Source organism: Brassica rapa, chromosome A09 (genome assembly GCF_000309985.2).
Source record: "Brassica rapa cultivar Chiifu-401-42 chromosome A09, CAAS_Brap_v3.01, whole genome shotgun sequence".
Lineage (NCBI taxonomy): Eukaryota > Viridiplantae > Streptophyta > Magnoliopsida > Brassicales > Brassicaceae > Brassica > Brassica rapa.
Genome location: NC_024803.2, coordinates 10771269 through 10791764, shown reverse-complemented (window position 1 = coordinate 10791764; position 20496 = coordinate 10771269). Strand labels below are relative to the sequence as shown.

At 30.7% G+C, this 20496-nt stretch overlaps 1 long non-coding RNA gene across 7 annotated transcripts; it reads right to left on the bottom strand.

The window, feature by feature from the left end:
• Positions 1–1119: 1119 nt before the first annotated feature.
• LOC117128134 lies at positions 1120–18683 on the bottom strand. Of its 7 annotated transcripts, none has more exons than XR_004451324.1 (4): positions 6392–18683; positions 4779–6178; positions 4446–4537; positions 1120–4311 (listed from the first exon to the last, which is right to left on the bottom strand). It is a non-coding gene; the product is annotated as an uncharacterized LOC117128134 (long non-coding RNA). The 7 variants fall into 7 exon arrangements; XR_004451323.1 differs by having other exon boundaries at positions 1120–5073; positions 5155–5303; positions 5376–6178; XR_004451326.1 differs by having other exon boundaries at positions 1120–5073; positions 5138–6178.
• Between the last annotated feature and the right edge of the window lie 1813 nt (positions 18684–20496).

The following is a 20496-nucleotide window of genomic DNA, read 5'->3' as shown; positions in this document are numbered from 1 at the left end:
ATTATGTATTTACTATGTCAACAAGAAACTGATTAAATTGCAAAGGTTTGTACAAATGTTATAAAATAGGTATACACATAGATATACATGTCAAAAAGGGTCTACTGGATAGGAGAAGGTATCATCTCTCAGCTTCGGTGAAAATTGCGTTTTGGCAAAGAAAATAGTCTTCTGAAGCTATCCAGCTAGGGTAAAAGAATATATGATCTGCTTACTTGATGACGAGAATTGTATTGTCAGTAAGAATGTTATGTTCAAGAATGATCAAATGTTCATAATTGTAAATATAAGTTGGATCATGTTGATGGATTAAAAGTAAATGAAGGATTGGTGGAGCTAAAGCTTAATTCTAAAAAAGACGTATATAAACGAATGGTGTTCTTGTGTTTCAAAAAAAAAAAAAAAACGAATGGTGTTCTTGAATTACATAAAATGAGAGTAAAACTGATGATGTGTCATAAGAACATGTGGCTTAAACTTCTTCGGTTTTACAAGACTATATGCTAGCCCGAAAAAGAGTGATAAAAGAAATATGTATTCCTCTACGGTTTACAGAGAATTAATGTGTGGTTAGCTGTATGTTAGATACCAATGGTGGAGAGGTTTCTTAACCATATAATTACTTTAAGACACTTAGAGATAGTGGCTGTAAAATTGGAATACATCTATAGAAGATGAGATGTTCTCACTAGCAAAGAATGGTACATTGAACATTGTACCAAAGCTTCAATGGTAAAAATCATTGGGTGCAAATGGGTATACAACAAGAACCTGAGGAAGAGGCACCGGTGTAAATCTAGGCTAGTGACAAAGGGTTTCTCCAAAGAGGGGGCATCAACTACAATGAGATATTTTCCACAGTTGTTAAGCATGTCTTCTGTTAGGATCATATTGTAGATTGTTGATTCGAAGGATTTGGAGCTGGAACAATTAGATGTTACTAGGAATTTTCTCCATGGTGAGTTGGATGAGGTTAAACTTATAAGACCATTTGGTGGAGAATTGTTTAAAATGAGCTGCAAGACTAATGGGCCAGGTGATTGATTCGTAGTCGAAGTGAAGACGTTTTGATGGTGAATTGAGTTGTTCTTCGCAGATGCAAATCTCAGCCATTCCATTACAACATAAATATAGTTGATGTGAGATCAACAAAAACTTGTTGGGAATGATATATAAGCATATTACTTCGAGTTGAGTAGTAGCGTGAATTTTCTTTATCTTTGTATTTTTTCTTAAAAGTGTAAAGCGAAAAGTTTATAAATACTTTTTTTTTATGGTGAGTGAATATTCTGGGAATTCTAATGTAAGTAAACTAATGTCGTTTTGACAGCGAAGGCCGAATACGACAAATCACTTGTGTTCTTTGAGTTTCTTTCTCTAATATTCTTATCATATACTATTGATTCAATTCCAGAAAAAATGAGTAAAACAAAGTTTGATATCGGTTAGTGAGTGATGCGAGAGTATGAATTAAAAGGTGATTTTACAACACATATCAATTACAATTACAAATGATGTACATTTTTTTTTACAGATGATCAGGGGCGGACGTACGTTGGCCAGTACGGGGTCACGTGACCCCGAGTAATTAAATAAAATCGGATGTGTTAACGTACAAGTCGGGTTAGTTCAGTGGCGAATTGTATGTTCACCACAAACGCAGCGTGAAGGTTCGATCTCGCCCAACTTGAACATTTCTCTTTCTTTTTAATTAGCTTTCTCTCATTTATTTATTTGCGGACCCAATTATTAATGAAATAACTTTTTATGTAGTTTATAACTGTTTTGTTCGTGAATTAAATTAGTTTTGCATTTGTTTTTACATTTTCTTTAAAACAACTTCCTATAATTTTTATACAAGAGTTTATTACTGTTTCTTCTAAGATAAGTTAAGTATTTTCTTTTGGACAAAAAATATTGCATAGTAATTTGAAGTAACATTATAGTTATTACGTGATTAATATATAATATTGTACGTAAAATTTTAGTATTAATTACATATTTAAATTATTATAATATTTTTATAACATTGTGCCCCAAACTAAAAAGGTTTCTAGATCTGCCACGGTAGATGATGTACATGATTCATTATTTTCACTAGAAACTTTTTCCGGGCTACGCCCGAGTTAGACAATTGGAAATGTATTTAATCTAGTTTTTTGCAATGTAGATGAAATGTTATTTTCTTGGACTTATGTAAACATAGAAACTTGTGTGTACTTTTTTAATTCCCTCAAGACTTTTTTCTCAAAAAGAGTCGTTGTATTCAACAGGGCTAAGTTCTTTAGAAATAAATAAAAAAGACAATTTATCATTTTTATCATATAAAAATACATATAGAAAAATCAGCAAATGTGAAATGAATAAAGAATAATTAAATATAAGTTATTATCCAAGTATTTTTTTATTTTATATGTTAGATTATCATGAAAAAAATTATTAATCATAGTAGGTCCATCTGGTTGCGATAGAAATGAACCATGTATTACACGTACAAAATATGAGAACATACTTCATCACTATTCTAACATAGGAGATATTCAAAGATTTATATTTTTTGTTTGAAATCACTGAACTTGCACTATTTTAGTTACATATAATATTTGTAATTGACAAAATAACTAATTCAAGGGTAACATCTTATATAATTTAGGATATATTTGGATTACATTTAGATATCGAGCATTGTCTAATTGAGATCAATTATCTAATCTCTTCTAACTTAATATCCGTTCAGTACTTTTACAGACTCAATCTGATTTAGGTTCTAAGATTTTGAATCAGCGGATTTGGTGCCGGATTTTATACCCTGCTCTAATATAGATGACATGTTATTTTCTAACAATTTGATTTGATAAATTTAATTTAATTTTAAATTATCAAAATACTTAATATATCAGAAAAAGACACATAATATTTGAAATTGAGGAAATAAATATATTCAAGGGTGACACCTTATATAATTTCAGATATATTTGGATTACCTTTACATATTGGGAATTATCTAATCGAGATCAGTTATCTAATCTCTTCCAACTTAATATCCGTTCAATACTTTTATAGATCTAACCTGATTTAGGTTCTAGTATTTTGAATCAACGGATTTGGTGTCGGATTTTATACCCAACTCTATATAGATGACCGCGTTCACTATGAAAATATTTTATTCATTTTTGTAAACGTCTTTTCTAATTTGAATATGATAACAAATAGAATATTTTTAAAATATTACCGTCGACTGAGTTAACTTAAACTTCTTTTTTTTGTCGTGAGTTAACTTAAACTATTTCTCAGTAATTTATGTTTGTTTCTTAATCACAATTAGTATTTCCTCTGTATATTTAAATTAGAACTTTGATTATTGCGATATAATTGTTTTCACAGTTATAGAAAAAAAAGGTTAAGATAGGTATGCATATTTTGAAATTTTAAATTTTTTTTTGTTCAAATTTAGTATTGCTATCATATTTGAAAATGAAATGAATTATGTTATCCACAAAACAACTGTAATTTTCAAAATAGATGTTACTAAAAAAAATTTAATTAAAAGTGAGCTTATGCTGCTTGTTATATTTCTATCATGTTAACTCGGCTATTACTGGAATTTTCTTTGTTGAAATGCCACGAAAAGTTGTGAAAGAATGTACTTGTATTATTCTTTTTAATTTAGGTTAGATAACCACACACTATAACTTATTTGTTCCTTGTACGTTATGCAGCATGGAGATGTAATTGACGGGTACTTGAAAAAGAACTACGATTAAACCAGAAAAATCATTCTTGTGAATGCTATATTAAGTAATAATTATTTTGGTACCATCAACGTGTTGCAATGTATTAATCAAAGGACTCGTCCTATCTACAATACCTGACCAGCAAAAGCCTTGAGGCTTTGTTTTCCCACTTCGTTACTGCTCAAGCTGCTTTGGGGATTCGGGGAGACCACATTCATAACTATTTTTTCAATCTTCACAGGATCGGTAATCATAAAGCCCTTATTTTTCCTCATTGTTATTGTTTCGGAACATCTATACTCAAGTTAGTTGATGGTGGATATGATGGAAAAAAAAAGATACAGATACTGCAACCTAATGAAAGATTCTTTAGTTTAGGACATGAGCTCCTCTTCCCAGAGATAAGGCAAGCTTACAATCTGACCGGTTTGGCTCTGGTTGTAGAGAAGTGCATTTATAAAAATATGTTACAAACAGCTAATATTTCACCAATTTCCTTGATCAAAAGTCTGGCTTCTTCTGCTGGAAGCACACAAACAGCTGGAGTTGGATGCAAAGCAGCCAAGATGACGTTAAACTGTAGATAAAAACACAAAGGAGTCAAACCAACTGTGAAGAAAAGAAAAACCTGGAGATAACATTCACAACCCTTAACTTCAAGCTATCTAGATGATCATGCTATGTAAAATTATTCAAATACTATTATCTCACCTTGTCATCTTCTCTCCTCAGCTTCTCCGCCAATTGAGAATATAGGTGCTGCAATCTTGCAAGCTTCTTCACAGTTTTTTCTCACATATAGACTGAAAGGAAGAAATATGATAATACAACATGTGTCAGTACACTTGTTAAAGAGTCAAAATTCAAACTAACTATAGACAAAAGGTTTAAAAGATGCAGAGCAATAGGAATATCTGGAAACTCAAGTCATCTTTAGGGCTGCAGCAATTTGGTAAACCAAATCAGTATGCATATCCGGAAATTTCAATGAAAAAAGGGCTTGGGATTATGTGATTTTTTAAAACAGTAGAATTAAAAACTCACCTGGTTAGTAAGTAACGCTATATCTCGATATCACACGCAGTTGAAGCAGCTCGAGGCCTAGTTGCAGTCAAAGCTTCACTGCGGACGCCTAACCGGTTCCTTTGGAAAATCCTCTCAGGTGATTGCACAAAGATGTATGTCAAACAAAATGCACATATCTTTAACAAAATTTCTTCAAGATATGTGAATCAAACATAATTCACCAAGAGACTACTTATATACATATCGTGTTCCCGATAAGAGCTGGTGCACCAGTTAGTTGCAGAGAGAAGTGATAAGCATCATGCCCTTCACTCTGTCAAACAATAACAGAAAGCATCAGTTAAGCTAATCATAACAGTGCAAGAATAGAGACGGACACTGGTCACTAAACTACCTTACTAAGAGATGAAATATTTTGCTTAATCATCTCCAAAGCCTTCTTTACAGCAGTGTAATGCGATCCTTTTGTGGGAACATAATTCTTGCTAAGAACATATAATCCTAGAGACTCCCTATACGTAACCTCATAACAACAGAAGAAACCTGACACAACAAAATTCTCTTTAGTGTAAAGACCATTCAATAACTTAAAAGCAGATTTTGTTCTAGGTTTACCTAAAGCATAGTCTCTTAAAGTTCTTCAGTAGTATTCTCCAGTGTCCAGGACAGTTCATTGTCCCAAGTAAGAGTTGCAGCCAACGTTGAGCTTCCACCAAACTCATTAAATTCAAAACTCTTAATCTAAACATTGTAACTTATTAAAAAAAAAACAAAGCCCTGAAATTCCACAGGACCAAAAAAAATAATTAACATACCTGTTTCGAGCAAGCAGTAAGAAGAGAACAAACAACGTTTAATCTGTAAAAGCTATTAGATGAGTTGGCTTATCGTAAGAACCAAAAAATTTCATTGGAGATAGAATTAAGAGAAATGGAACAGAGATATTCAGATATCAAACTGTTTCCCTCTTGTATTTAATCAAGTCTCTGAATATGATACCTTGGCTCCCCATGTCAGCACTCTACCATTGGATGCAACTTGTGCAAATACATTCTGTCATGACACAAGAATGAAACCCATAAGCCTAAAGCATTTATCTAATGCAACATCTCAAACCAAAAGACATGATTTATTGTTACATGTAACAGAGTGAAGAACTAAACACATTACATAACGTTAACGGCAAGGAGGACATTGGTCCACCTCCGTCCACTGCTTGTGTTTCTCTTGGATGTCTCATGGTTTGATGATGACCCCTCCTCACCTCTAGGACCTATCCTACTCTCTCATCCACTAAAGAAACATACATATAACGAAGATCTGATATCATCTCTGGAGTGAAGAAACTTAGCCCTGTTGAATACAACGACTCTTCTTGAGAACTCCGTTCGTGCATCATCATAGACTTGCAGCAGTATCTGTCAAAAGCAGCAGAGAGACAGAGAGTCCAAGACAAAATGAGATCAATCTTGAAAGCAGCTATGATCGTGATTGAAAGTTGAAACCTTTTTACAATTAGAACTGCAAAAGAACTAATCACAAAGCACACAGGTGAAGAAAGTTTAAACCTTTTTTGTTCCAAAGTTCTAAACTTTAGGAGAAAAATATAAGAGAAGAAAGTTAGCTTGAACCTGAAGGGAAGAGCGGATATGGAAGCCAAGTCGGAGGTGACGGCGAAGATGGTCGCAGGCGTGTTTTGATGTGGCGGTTGCGTAACCCCAAAACACCGTAGATACAGATTCCGGTGGCCAGAGATTATGTTGAGATAATGACAAAGGTACCATCTCCGTTCACGTTTCTCAGGTTCGGAAAGGACGAATAGAGATGGAGATCGTCTCCTGCGCAACAGAGAAGGAGATAGAGATCCTCGTGACGGTTTGGTGGTGCGCTCTCTGATTAGGTCTCGTTAATGGGTTTACGGGCCAACGCGACGACGATGCTCGATCGCGCGCTCTCCTTCCGCCGTCCTCACTCCGACGCCGATCTCTCTTATCCCGGCGAATCCGGCGCCGACGAATCCAAGACCAAGCGTCCCCACATCTACCTCCTTGCCTCCAATTTCCTCTCTCGGATCGGGCACCAGTGGTGGCCCTGCCTCGGCTCTCCTCTTTCTCGCGCTTCTCTTCCTCATCTCCTTCGCTAAGAAGAGATTGATTGCGAAATTGATTGTGAAGAATAGGATGAAAAAACTTAGAAGCTACGGTTTGAAAGTGAGAAGACGAAGTGAATTGGGGATGAGGAGAAGAAACTCGCAGACTCGCGACTTAGTTAAAAGACAAAACCAAAACAATGACAAAACCGAAACACATTCGACCCATAACCCGGAAGTGAAACAAAGCCCATTCAATTGTGATTTGAAGCCCAACCCAAAAATAAAGAGCTATGATTGGAGGATTATTTTTGATGACGTGGCATAGCTAAGAGTTGAGATTATCCCTTTTTTAGTATTGTATTGATTAGTTTCTCATCGTTTGAGTGTTTATAAAACATAAAATATTCCAAAACCAAATGGGTTGAAGCCCAAGGAGAAAATCTAAGCTCAAATCACACTCCTGATCTATATACAAGAAAAGATGATTATACTACTAACGGATATTGAAACAAATTTCTTATATTGTTGTTTAATATTTGAGTGGTACATAACTCCACGAAGCTAAATCTTTGAAAATCCACTTTTAAAAAATACTAGAACTGAGAGACAGAAGACTGATATATGTGATGTCGCAGAAGGTAAAATGTGGAAAAGTAGTTGTATTTTATGGTTTTTTTAAGAAACAAACAACACTTTACCACATTAGTAGTCTAGCAGTAAAATAAATATGTATATATAAGTTAAGAAAGAAAACATCTTGTTATGAATTACAAAACTCCAAAATGTTGAAGTGGTCCAAAAGTCTTAAAATCAAGACAGATATATTTCATTCACTCTGATCCATATAACTTGCCACAAAAGGTTGAGAAAAATATGTAACTTGTAGCTCAACTTATCGTTGAAGAAAATAGCTTTCTATATTGTATACAGTATCACAAGATTCCTTCTTTTCTTTTTAATGAAATTTTATGTAAGTTTTAAACCAGATGACGATTCCACGACAACACTAAACCAGATGAGTTATAGGTCTTGTACGCATGTTTAGATGTTACATCAATTAATATTTAATAATATGGTTATTATGGTCCATAGATGATTTTTTTTTTGGATAGTTGGTGTGTCTTTTTTTTGGTCAAACTTTGGCCGAGCACGATTACGCATATTTATTATTACTATTTTTTATTGGATAGTTGGTGTGTCTAAAATTGAATTTACGTTGAAATCTATAGTAATTTAAAAGTGATTTTAATCTACTGCAAAATTATTGCATTAACAAGTAAATAAAACTAGCATTTTGAACAAAGTAATCGTGGTTTAATGGTATGCGGGGTTTGGATTGCTAAGTAATTCAGATTTAAAGGCACCCTTACTATATTCCATCATGTGGTTACACGGATATGGATTCTTTTTTTTTCTGTGATCTATTTGAATATCCAAAAAGAAATTTATATGTGAACTGTATTTTTCTTTGAAAATTAATCTGAGCTCTTCCATAGATTCGGGATATCCTTTCGTTAATTAAAAAAAACTAGTATTTTTACTTAAGTGAAATGGAAACTAGCTGGTGTTAATACATTTTAATGGATTTGGTTTATTCCATGGATTTAAACATGTTTTGGATGGAGATGGATTTGATGAGAAGATAGAATAGAATAGAAGAAGATATTGCCTACACCGTGACCATGTCTCCCATGTGCCATCCTTTCTGTAAAGAAAATTGAAACTTAATAAATACTTTTTGCTAAGCGAAGTAAATGAAGTGCCATTATTTTGACATTTGAAATGACATTTTGGTCTCTAAATTTAAGAAAAATACTAATTTAATAAAGTGTTGATAACTATGCGAGGGTAGTATCTTTAGCCCAAAGTCTTTGGTTGGTTGTTAGGGAGAAGAAATGCTTACCAAAGTATATATCACGAAGCTTTATTTGGCCCTTTGCGGAGGACAAAGCATTAGCCACCTTAGTACTATTATAGGTGCATATACTACAATTAATGGTTTTTTTACATTTATGTTTACTTTTCGAATCGTTTTCAATTACCACTCAAATTATTTTTTTCTAGCAATAACAACAAAATAACATTATGTATATACATAGTAGTTTAATACAGCTAAAGTATCATTATTGGAACACTAAATATACAAAATTATATTTAGTATGGTTTTTAAAATCTGAAATTAGTATCATGAAAAATTTTAGGGGTTTCTTAAAGTACCATATTTTAGTTTTGTTTTGAAAACCCTCTTATTAAAAAAAAATACTATTACAATATAGGATTGTACATTGGTGCAAATGGTAGAATGAAAAGAAGTGAGAACAAGAGAAAAAAAGAAAAGAAAGAATCTAATAAAAAAGGAGACAAAAAAGTAAGAAGTAAGATAGAAGTGAAAGTGATGGATCCAATTACAACTGTCTCTATCTAAAAAGAAAACCCCACAATAAGAGATCTCAGTCATATTGTCCTCCAACCCATAGGAGCTTTAAGAGCATCTGCATTAGTGAACTCCATGGGGAGTTCACACAGTTTTCGAAAAAAAAAAAATATTAAAATAAACAAAAGCAATGAACCTCCCTCTTAGAAGTTCACTGCACTGAACCCGGATCATCACTGTAGCGCGGGCCCCACGACACGTGGCGGCCCGCGGTTGGTCCGGTTATAAATTTTTTTTTTTTTTTTTTTTTTAAAACAAAAATCAAACAGAAAAAAAATAATAATAAAAAAATGCTTTGTGAACCCCTTCCAAGGGGTTCACTAATGCTGATGCTCTAATATGTTTGTTACCTCTTTTCCGTTTCTCTATCATTTTTAGTCCCTTTCATAAAACTATTGATTTCACATTCTTATGTCATCATTTTCCCCCACCTCTTTCTCTCTATCAGGCCACAAGTAGTCTTTGTGTTGTATTAACACATTACCATGATCCATCCTGCAACATAAGTATTCGCATTTTTAATGTATAAACCCTAGAATATTGGTGGTCCCGTTGAAATTATACAAATCTTGATTTGCAATCATGTAAGCCGAGAATGTGGTGATGCGAAAGTTTATGGCTTGATAATCATAATCTTATAGATTTTATTCAGCTACATTTCATTCAGTATAAATATCTATACAATTATTCTGTTAATATTCTGGGTGTTTATTTTATAGTGCTTGATAATCATTGTAAAAGACATTGTGACTGAGTAATTAATGGTTAACCTTATCAAAACCCACGAGGGTATTTTTTAAAGCCATCCTTCAGCCTTTCAAACGAAATTATAAAGTATCAGACGAAGAGTTAAAGTCACTATGGGTCACAGTTCGTCATCTATATATGTATAGCAAAGCAAGTACTCACAATATTGAGTTGGCCTAGTGGTAAAGGGGTTGCGGCTGTAACTTCTGCCACTTGGATTCAACTCACGGTAGGAAAGACTATTTACAATGTTTGGGTTTTCGGCAAAGAGGTGAAAACTCTCTTTTTAGCCAAAAAAAAAGTACTCACAATATATATGCAACGTACACATGTACAAACATTTGTATATTTTATGTATACGTATGCCAAAATGTGTGTGTGTCGATATATCAATAAGTGGACACCAACGCTATAGGTGGACACCATTGGTGTCGCGCATGACTTTGATGCGTACTGCTCAGATTCGAATACTTAATTTTTGTTCCTGCTGTCATGCACAAATGATATTACAGTAATTATTAATAAATATTGATAAAAAAATTTCTTCCATACGATAATAAGTCTATAAATGCATCGTGGACCAACTTTTTGATTTAGAGTTGTCTAATTCATATATTGAAAATTACGGAAAGTGGATGTTCTCCATCTGTTTTTGATAAATCGCTATCGCTTTTGACATTAATAAGCCAAATATATTTATATTTTCTATGTTTTCTTTTCCTTGTTTGAATTAAGAGATACAAAATTTTCTCAGATTCTTAGTATCTTGTGAATTCTTCATATTGATTGAAATAAAGCAAAAAACAACTCCAAGTTTAAAACATGGTTGTGTGGCCGTCTCAGTGAATATAGCTACAAGAGAACGAAGACAAGAAAGTCTTACACGTGATGCTTTAGAAGTTTTAACCATCAGCAACAAAGCTTCAATTTCTTTCTGCCTTTCTTACACTTGACCAACTTCTTGTCCACAATAGGACCTCTCTTCATTCAAATGTAAATTAATTTTATTTTCTCTTTTCTTTTATTTGAATTGACAATCATATACTAATACAGCTAAATTCCAACCATATGTGGGAATGGTGATATGGAAAGAGGTAACCAAATACCTTACTTGTAAATTAGATGGTTCTTGGAAAAATATAGATCCCACCTCGAAGTTGGGTTAAATCAGTTTATAAAAAATCTCCATTGAGAAGTTTTCATAAAATGTTTCATACAAAATAAGAAAATAATGAAAAAGTAAGATGAAATCTCAAACGATAGTTTTTGAAAAATTCATTAAAACTCCATAAAACACTTGTTTCTCATAGATTGGCTAAAGTTTTATTTTTAAACTGAAATTTAATTAAATTACATTTATATAAATAAATAAATATAAATATAAATATATATATATATATATATTTTATATACTCTAAGAGTATGTAAGAGATGGCAATGCTTATAGAAACTAAACATAAAAAATTGTATATATTTCCTCTTCATTCAAAGAATTAAGTGTAGTAGTGAGCAATGTGTTAACGAAAGGTTTTAGCGGACAATTAAACAGTTGTCTAGAATGGTTTGGCCAATAAAAAAAATTGTTTTGAATTTTCTTCTTCTTCTAACGTTAATCTTTGTTATCAATGTTTTAATTATTAATTAATCATGTAACTATTGGTTTGATCAGAAAAAGTTTGATATTTATTCTTTCTGGATTAAAATATATGATTTAAAGGCTTAGAAGTTGTTTTCAGTATTTTTTTGTAAATCCATATATTGTGTAGTAATTTTAAAATTTAAACATATTTTATAATAAAGTACAACTTATATAATTTTTAACCAAATGATGGTAGTCTCGAAAATAATTTTTAAAAACTACACGAACTATATGAACCACATGAATATGACAACATTCATGAAATATTATGTGTTATGTTGATAAAAACACCAATATAGTTTTATAGCTATAAAAGTGTATTGAATTATAAACCGGTAATTTCCAATGTTGCTTAATATTTTTTTTGTCAGCAACATAACATATGATTCTGCAAACCAAACTCGTAGCTATATATCCATATGGACAACAAAAGACGACTATTTTCTTGCACTGCGTGCAATACTGTCCGTCTTTGAATTCTGCGTTCGCGATATATGAATGAGCTCTAAGCTGTTAAAACTTCTTTTCAAAACTTTTATATGTCTTCTAAGTAACTTGCAAAAGCTGGTCATTCTTCTGGTTCCGAAACAATTTTCATCAACTGAGAACAATCCGTTACAAATATAATAGAAAACTGTTTTAAATTCTTCATAAACTCCATTGCCCAAATAAGCACATTTATCTATGAATGAAGTGGCGGCTGACTTGCTCTTGTATTCTTCGCTCCCATTAAACCATCAAAACCTTCTAGTGTACTATACCATCATTTTCCGAATGTAAATTCTGATTTTTCTATGATTCATCCATAAAACACCATCGACCTGGGATATTCGGTGCTATCGCTGTATCGGTAATCGAGTTTGCTCGATTCATTGTGTTATTGAGATATGTGTCTCAGCCCAAAGTAAAGACTTTGATTTTGCCAATTTGAAAATATCTCTAGGATCTATGTCCAAATTACTAAAACCTTTATTGTTTCTTCATTTTCATATGTATAATAAAATCTATGCAAATTGATGATCTTTCAATTCCGGAGAAATCTTCGTAAACAGCGATTGAGTGGGAAAGATATCGGATTCGAATGGATTCGTGAGAGTGCCTAAACCTGAACCGCCGATGTTGCTTAATATATTTTAACACGTTTTAATACGTTATCTCATGTTCTTAAACATTTTATTTTAAATGTTTAATCTATGTGTTTTACTTTATTTTTGATCATTTGGTTACGTGTTATTATCCATTTTTCAAAAAAAATCATCGGATGATGTCAAATTTCAAATCCAACATATTTTCTGATATTAAATTTATGTTTACGGTATTAACGTATTAATGAATGTTGTCATGTGATTTATATTGTTTAAATATATTACTTGTTTTTGACAAAAAGAAAGAAATATTACTTGTTTAGATATATGACCATATGCTAGTTTATTTTTCTGGTAGTTAACAATCATTTTTCTTAATAAAGGTATATTTTTGTAAATGTAATGGTTTTCTAATAAATTTGAAACCAATGATGGTATATGATCACAGTACAGTGTACTTGTTGCGTCTTTCTGTCTCTCTTCTCACATAGACGGCACAACTGCATGTGCATAAGGCCACGAAACATTACATATTGACTAACATAGGTGAGGAGCATTCATTACTGAATTGAACAAATCATTAAAAAAAATTAACTTTATAAATAAATAAATAAGTTAGAGGTCCGAGGAGCTAGAACGATCAACGTGTGTATGTGTCTGGTTTTTGGTAGTGTAATGGTCTTATAAGATATAGAACACACATTACAAACTTATAGTTGTATTTTTTTTCTGGGTCAAACTTATATTAGTATCTTCTTTTTCTATTTATTACTTCAAGAATGACACCAAAATTTAGGTTTCCTTAACCTTCACCTAATCTAATTATGTTATATATATGTATTACAAAAACTTCTGGGACCTTCCTTATTATAAGTAAATGCATACACCAGACTATAATCTTATTAAGAGTGGTTAGTTCTTCTGTGATTTTTGCTCTTTCAATTAGCACACGTCAATGAAACAAAATATGGAATGCTAAGGGAGACAACGATTGCAAAATTAGCTTCCATGGTTATCGTATTAATTACCTTCCAAGTGTCTTTAACTTAGCTAGCATGTGGTTGCTAAATCAGAGAATGATTTTGTAATTATGCATATAATTAGTTCTATCGAGGAAAATCACATTAAATATATAAAATTCACTTACGAAACTCCAAACAAATGTGTAATTTATTTCCAACATCGCCAGAGTTATTTAGCTCGATATATATATTGTCTTGTATTTGTCTATATTTATACGCATAGTAAATAATCTCAGTACTTCAAAAAGGAAAAGAATTCCCAAAAATTCTTAATTCCATAGCACTGATGAAGAGTATTTGAAAACTGTATGTAATTTTGTGATTATAAAATAGAGTAATTTCTGAAGTTTATGTAATATTAGTATTCCATACTGCTCAATTTTATCGGTTTATAACTTTATGTGTTTACTTTCTCTATCAATTCTATAATGTGTATCTTTAGTGTCAGTAGTGAATCCTACGTTCCTACTATACTCTTTTATCTCTTTTATCATTTATTGCTTATCTGAACCATACTATAATGTTTTCCACTATATCTTGATCAGAAATATATATTGAAAAGATGAGAAAATACGAGAGAATGGGTGGAGCAGAGATTCCAGGTACTAAATGAAAGAAAGGGACGGCCGGATGGGGGAGTCTCTATCTCAGTGTACATATTATCTTAGACCTCAAAATAAGTTAAAAAGTAAATGGATGAAGAACATACAAAATTTTATCGCCTTGAGCCCATACCAATTATTTAATAAATAACATTAGTTACTCCAGATGATCACGGTCCCATAAAATATTCCCATGCAAATTATAAGGGAAAAAAACAGAAAATTTTGAAATCCATTTAATTAGAACTATTTTTATCCTCCAGACGCAAATAAAACATATATGTAAATTGTAAGATTAATAATTCAAGAAAGAAAAAACTAATAGATTCATATGCAAAAATTAATCAAAAACGTATATGTTAATTCTAGGTTTTGAAGGTTTTTCACAGAATAACAAAAAATTTCAAACAAAATGATTATGTTCGACCAAATTAATATCCTTAATCAGAAAAATTGTGTTACAGTAAAAGGAATGTAAAATGAATATATCAAACCACAAAGTTTATGTAAGTGATCTTATCTGAAACCATCTCTAATGGTGTACTCTGAATATTTTCTTCAAGTTTGGTTATACTTTATTGATATTCCATTTTATAGTAGAAAATGAAGTGATAAAAAGGTGTATTACTTTATTGATAGAATAGACCCATTTTATACTCTATTATAGAGTAAAAATAGATAGACTGAAGCATTTTTACTCCAAACTATATTTATAAATAAAAAATAGAGTGGAGTTGCTGATGTTCTGAACTTCCGAATGATATATATTTAATGGTCCATATATCGAATTGCCGCAGAACCTTGAGTCAGTGAAGAAGACAAAATAATTTAAACTCAGACAAGAAAATAAATGAAACTAAAAATAGTTAGAGAAATGTATTTGAATGATGAAGTGTCTTATGAGTAGTTAGCACTTGTCTTAAAAGAACAATTTGATGCTATTAAAGAGAAAAAATGTTCTGAAGGTAGAAGAGTAGAGTACTTTAACTTAACAAAGGGGATAGAAACTTGAAGTTTTTCCATGAATTAAAAAAACAAAGAAGTGCAATGAATCATATTATGAGACTAAATGATGGATCCATAAATATGACGGAGGATGATGAGGAATTAGTATCCATTGATACTAGTTATTTCAGAAATAATTTGAGACATTAAACTCGAAAGAGATAAAATAAGAGTTAACAAATGCTAATATGACTATCACATATTCAATCAACGAGGATCTTACTTTCCTTGTTACGAAATGGAATTATGCAATTCATACGGAGAAAGCTCTTGGCCCATATGGAATGACATCATTGCTTTATCAGAAGTTATGGCATATTGTGACAGGAGATCTAACTTGTATGGTTAATGAATTTCTGTTTGATGGGGTTATGGCTCAGGAATTGAATGGCGCAAACCTTTGCTTCATTCCAAAAAAGATTAGCCTATTGAGATGGCATAATTTTGTATGATAATTATGTGCACTGTGAGTAACAGGATAATCTCAAAAGTATTATGCCGAGATTAAACAATTTTTTTATCGAAACGTATCTCAGAACCCAGTCAGCTTTTGTTGCTTGAAAGCATATCACAAGTGATATTATTATTGATCAGGAGATATTTCATGTGCTTATATCAAATTGAGATGGAAGACATAAGATAATGGCAATCAAAACAAATATGAATAAAGCATGTGATCAGTGGGAATAAGATTTCATTACTGTTGTTATGAAAATATGGGATTCTTGGCAACATGGATAAACTTGATAATGCGATGTATAACATGTGTCAAGTATCATGTTCTGAAGAATGGCCAACCCAGAGGTAACATTCCACCAAAGAGGGCATTGCGTCAAGAAGATCCTTTGTCTCCTTTCATGTTTATTTTATGCACAAAAGCGATCGTTAGCATTCTTAATCATGAAGATATTTAAGGGAAGATAATGGGATTCACGTGTCACGTGTTATCCCTCTGACGTCACACCTTATTTGTGCTGATGATAGCTTTTTATTTTGTAAGACAGAGCCTCATGAATGATGAAGTAATGAAAGCAGTTTAGATTTATCGAAAGGCATTGGACCAGTGTATTAATTTTGAAAATTCTTATATACGCTTTAGTAAGAGAGTATCTGATTATGTAAAGAAAACAATCAAAACCTCTTTTAAAATTGATAATGAAGGCGGGATGGGGTCTTACTTGGGAATTCGAGAGGATATTAGTGGGTCTAACTGTAAATTCTTTGCGTTTCTAAAAGATAGACTACAACATAGAGTTAATGGATGGTATGCACATGGTTATCAAGAGGAGGGAAGGTAATTCTGATAACATCTATCTCATTATCCCTTCCAACCTATGTTATGTCCAGCTTTCTACTAGCGAAAAGCTAACGAGTGCTATTGCTCGATTCTCGTGGATCTCTAATTGATTTAAGAGGAGATTCATTGGGTAAAAGGGAAAAAACATTCATAATTCAAAACAGGAAAGTGATCTTGGTTTCTGTGTAATTAATTATTTTAATATAAAATTATTGGAGCAATACTGGCGTCCGATAGAATTTCCAGATTCTCTTCTTACAAGGGTACTGCAAAGAAAATTTTACAGACTTAGTTCACCTTTGCGATCAGGTGCTATTGATAGTCTTTCTTACGTTTGGAGAAGTTTACAGGAAATATAACAATTACTGGCATTATGTATCAGATAGAAGGTAATTATAGTTTTGAGATTAGAGCCAAGAAGATCCATGGATTCTGAAAGTTCCAGCAAGGCATGCTAAACAATGTGTTCCAGTAATTCATCAATAAATGACGATGGTGCCTTCATTCATGGTGGCCTGGAGAGGGAGATATGGAGATTTTGGAGAACATGCATTGTCGTATCAGAGGATATACCACTGATTAAGAGTCAAGTGGGAAGCTAATTCGCTTGAGGGAATAAGTTATGTTGGAGTTATACAAAGACTTGGTAATATACTATAATATCATGATATTTGGCGGCTAGCTAGGAATATCCTAGTTACTGAATTTGAAGTAATGATAACTCTGAATTTGAAGTAATGGTAACAGAGCCTAGCTTCACGAAGCTTCAAGCCTTTGCTTGAAAGATCAGTGTTCTTCATAAGATACACCATCTTATGTGGAAGATCGTAACATCATTTAGCCGTAACAAAAAATATGACACGTCATCGTATGCGATGTAATAATCATTGTTCCGATGATGGAAGGTAGATGAATCAATAAACCATGCTAGTTTTGAGTGTCTCCTAGCTTTGCATACTTGGACAATCCCATCTACACCATCCTGCCCATCGATTTTTACAAAATCCAGTGTTTACACTAAATTGAGAATATCTATAAAGGCAGAGAAGACCCAAAGTTGGATAGAAACATAATTGATAAATTATTTAAAAGAATTACAAAAGATCCCCTAGAATTAGTAAGGCATGCGGAAGGTGAATGTCAGACATAGTTCAAATATAGTGCAAAGAAAATATATGGAGATTATAATAGCAAGGGAAATAGTGAATGTCATTCGGATAAACATTATATAATGTTAGAGTATAAAATAATATCTTTTTGTCATAAAAAATAATATCTAATTCATGAATTAATTAATAAATATACATTACATAAAATGTGTTTCAAATATACACTTTGTATTTAGCTAAATATAAAATTAGAGAATTTATTTTATACAATTTTTAATACATATTAGTATCTTCATACCTGATTTTTTAATACTAAGTTTTTACTTTCTATTTTTACATGAGTTACATTAACTAATCAAAATTATTAAAAAAAATATTGAGCCGGAATCAAATTAAATATGAATTTTCTGATTATTAAACAATTTCTAGGTCTACTATCTGAATCAAACCACAAATCTAAAAACCAAACTAAAACTTATCCGGATTGGAAATATGCATGATTATTTGATGCCTCTATATTATTAGTTTATTTTTATAAATCAACTATTAATTTTGTACCATTAAATAAATTTCACAAATTAAATATTATTCTGTAATATATTTTTATTCTGCATTATTTATTCTAAAAAATCACATTTATTTTACCTAATATGTGAACCGTAATTATACTATGGTGATGTTTGTTTCCATTAGTTTCTGGTTTTAGTTTTTGGTTTTTAGATTTTGGTTTTAGATTTTAGTTTTTAGTTTTTAATTTTTAGATTTTGGTTTTTGATTTTCAGCTTTTGGTTTTGGTTTTTGGTTTTTAAATTTTGGTTTTACTGTATTTTTAGTTTTTTTATAAAGTAAGCAATACATTGTTTTAAAATAATAATTTTTAAAAAAATTACCATTAAAATTTATCAAAATATAATGGCTGTTATTTAAAATAAAAACATTACCATGTTTTAAATTATTTTATTTTTAAGTATTATACTTAAATATAATTAATAAAATATCTATAAATTATTAAAATTAAAATATTTTAAAATTTTGAAAATATTTATAAATTTTATTACATAAAATATTTTTTGTTTTTTAGAACTTGAATGGCTATTTTTAAAATTAATATAATATATTGCATTAATAAAATATTTTAAATTTATAATTTTTAGTTGTTGTTTAGTATGTATAATAAAAAATTTCAATAATTTATTTATAGATATTAATAAGTAATTGGTTACAACTAATACTAAAATTATCTATATTTATTTACATATATGAAACACATAAATTATTTTACATTAATGTTAAATGATAAAAAAATTTGTATGGGAATTTTATCTTTATGAAAACATTATTTACTTAATTATTAATTAATTAAAATATAGTATTTTATATAAAATAAACAAAATTAGTTTTTGTATTGAAAATCCACAAAAGTTGGTTTTTGGATTTTCTTCACAAATTAGTTGAAATTTTACACTGTTTATATATTAAATAGACTGTTACCGTTCTCGGACCCTAAAAACTTCAATAAAAAACTAGTATTTACGTTCTAAGAAAAATGTTTCAATTTGCGAGAAAACAGAGGATACCGTAACTCTATTTCTATCATAGCACAAAAAAAAAATTGGTTATACTTTTTTTCTTTTTGGTCAAAATATTTATTGGTTATATACAACGTGAGAAAATACTGTAAATTACACACACATTATTTACATTTATATATGTTACATATTTCTCTGTGTGTGTCACTACTGAAAATTTTTATAGTACTCAGGTGCTTACGTCATCTCGTACAGAGTTTGTCCCTAGGTCTGCTATGGCATCTTACCGTGTCGGAAATATTACAATTGTTTCTTAAGAACAAGAAATAATACACATGCATAGAGCATATTAATAATAGCAATTAAACATGGAATTTTTTTTTTGTGATAACAGACATGGCAGTGGCACTATACCTTCTTTATTAAGAAATTTTAATCTAACCAAATTCTAATATGCGCTTTAAAAACATGAAAATGTTTTTTTAACAAAATCTAATTTAATAAAAATAAATATTTTTGGTATATATGATAATATGGAGTAGAATTTTATTACTTTGTATTTATATTAAAAATAAAAATTATATGAAATATTGTTTTATTTTATTTTTAACCCGTATTACGAATTCTCGTAATGAACTGTTATAAATCTATGTATTTTATTTAAAACTTTGATATATAAAAAATTGCTATAAATTTTATTTACTGTCAATTTATTGATTTAGCATCTTATTTATATACAGTCTTTAATTTATATGAAGAAATTAGTTTCTTTTATAAATTATCTGAGTATTTTTAGCATATTTTTTAGTATTTAGTTTTTATAAATTATTTGAGTATTTTAATCAATTTTTATTTTATCAAATAATTTTATAAGATTAGTAAAAAATTATTAAAAAGTAAGACCTAATGTTTATATGTTTGTATGCAAGTTTAGTTATTATATTGTTTGAAAACATGATTAGTAGTATAATGCTGTTTTACATAATTAACTTTAATGAGTTTTTTATTAATTATTATTGACATTTATGTAATATTACTAATAAGTTAGGTGCAATGTAATGTTTATGTTTTAAACTTTTAATAAAATAAATAAAAGAAAACATAATAGATTTAGGTTGTACGATTCTAGATTGCTAATTAATACCTACCTGGCTACCTCCCGTTACCATGGATAC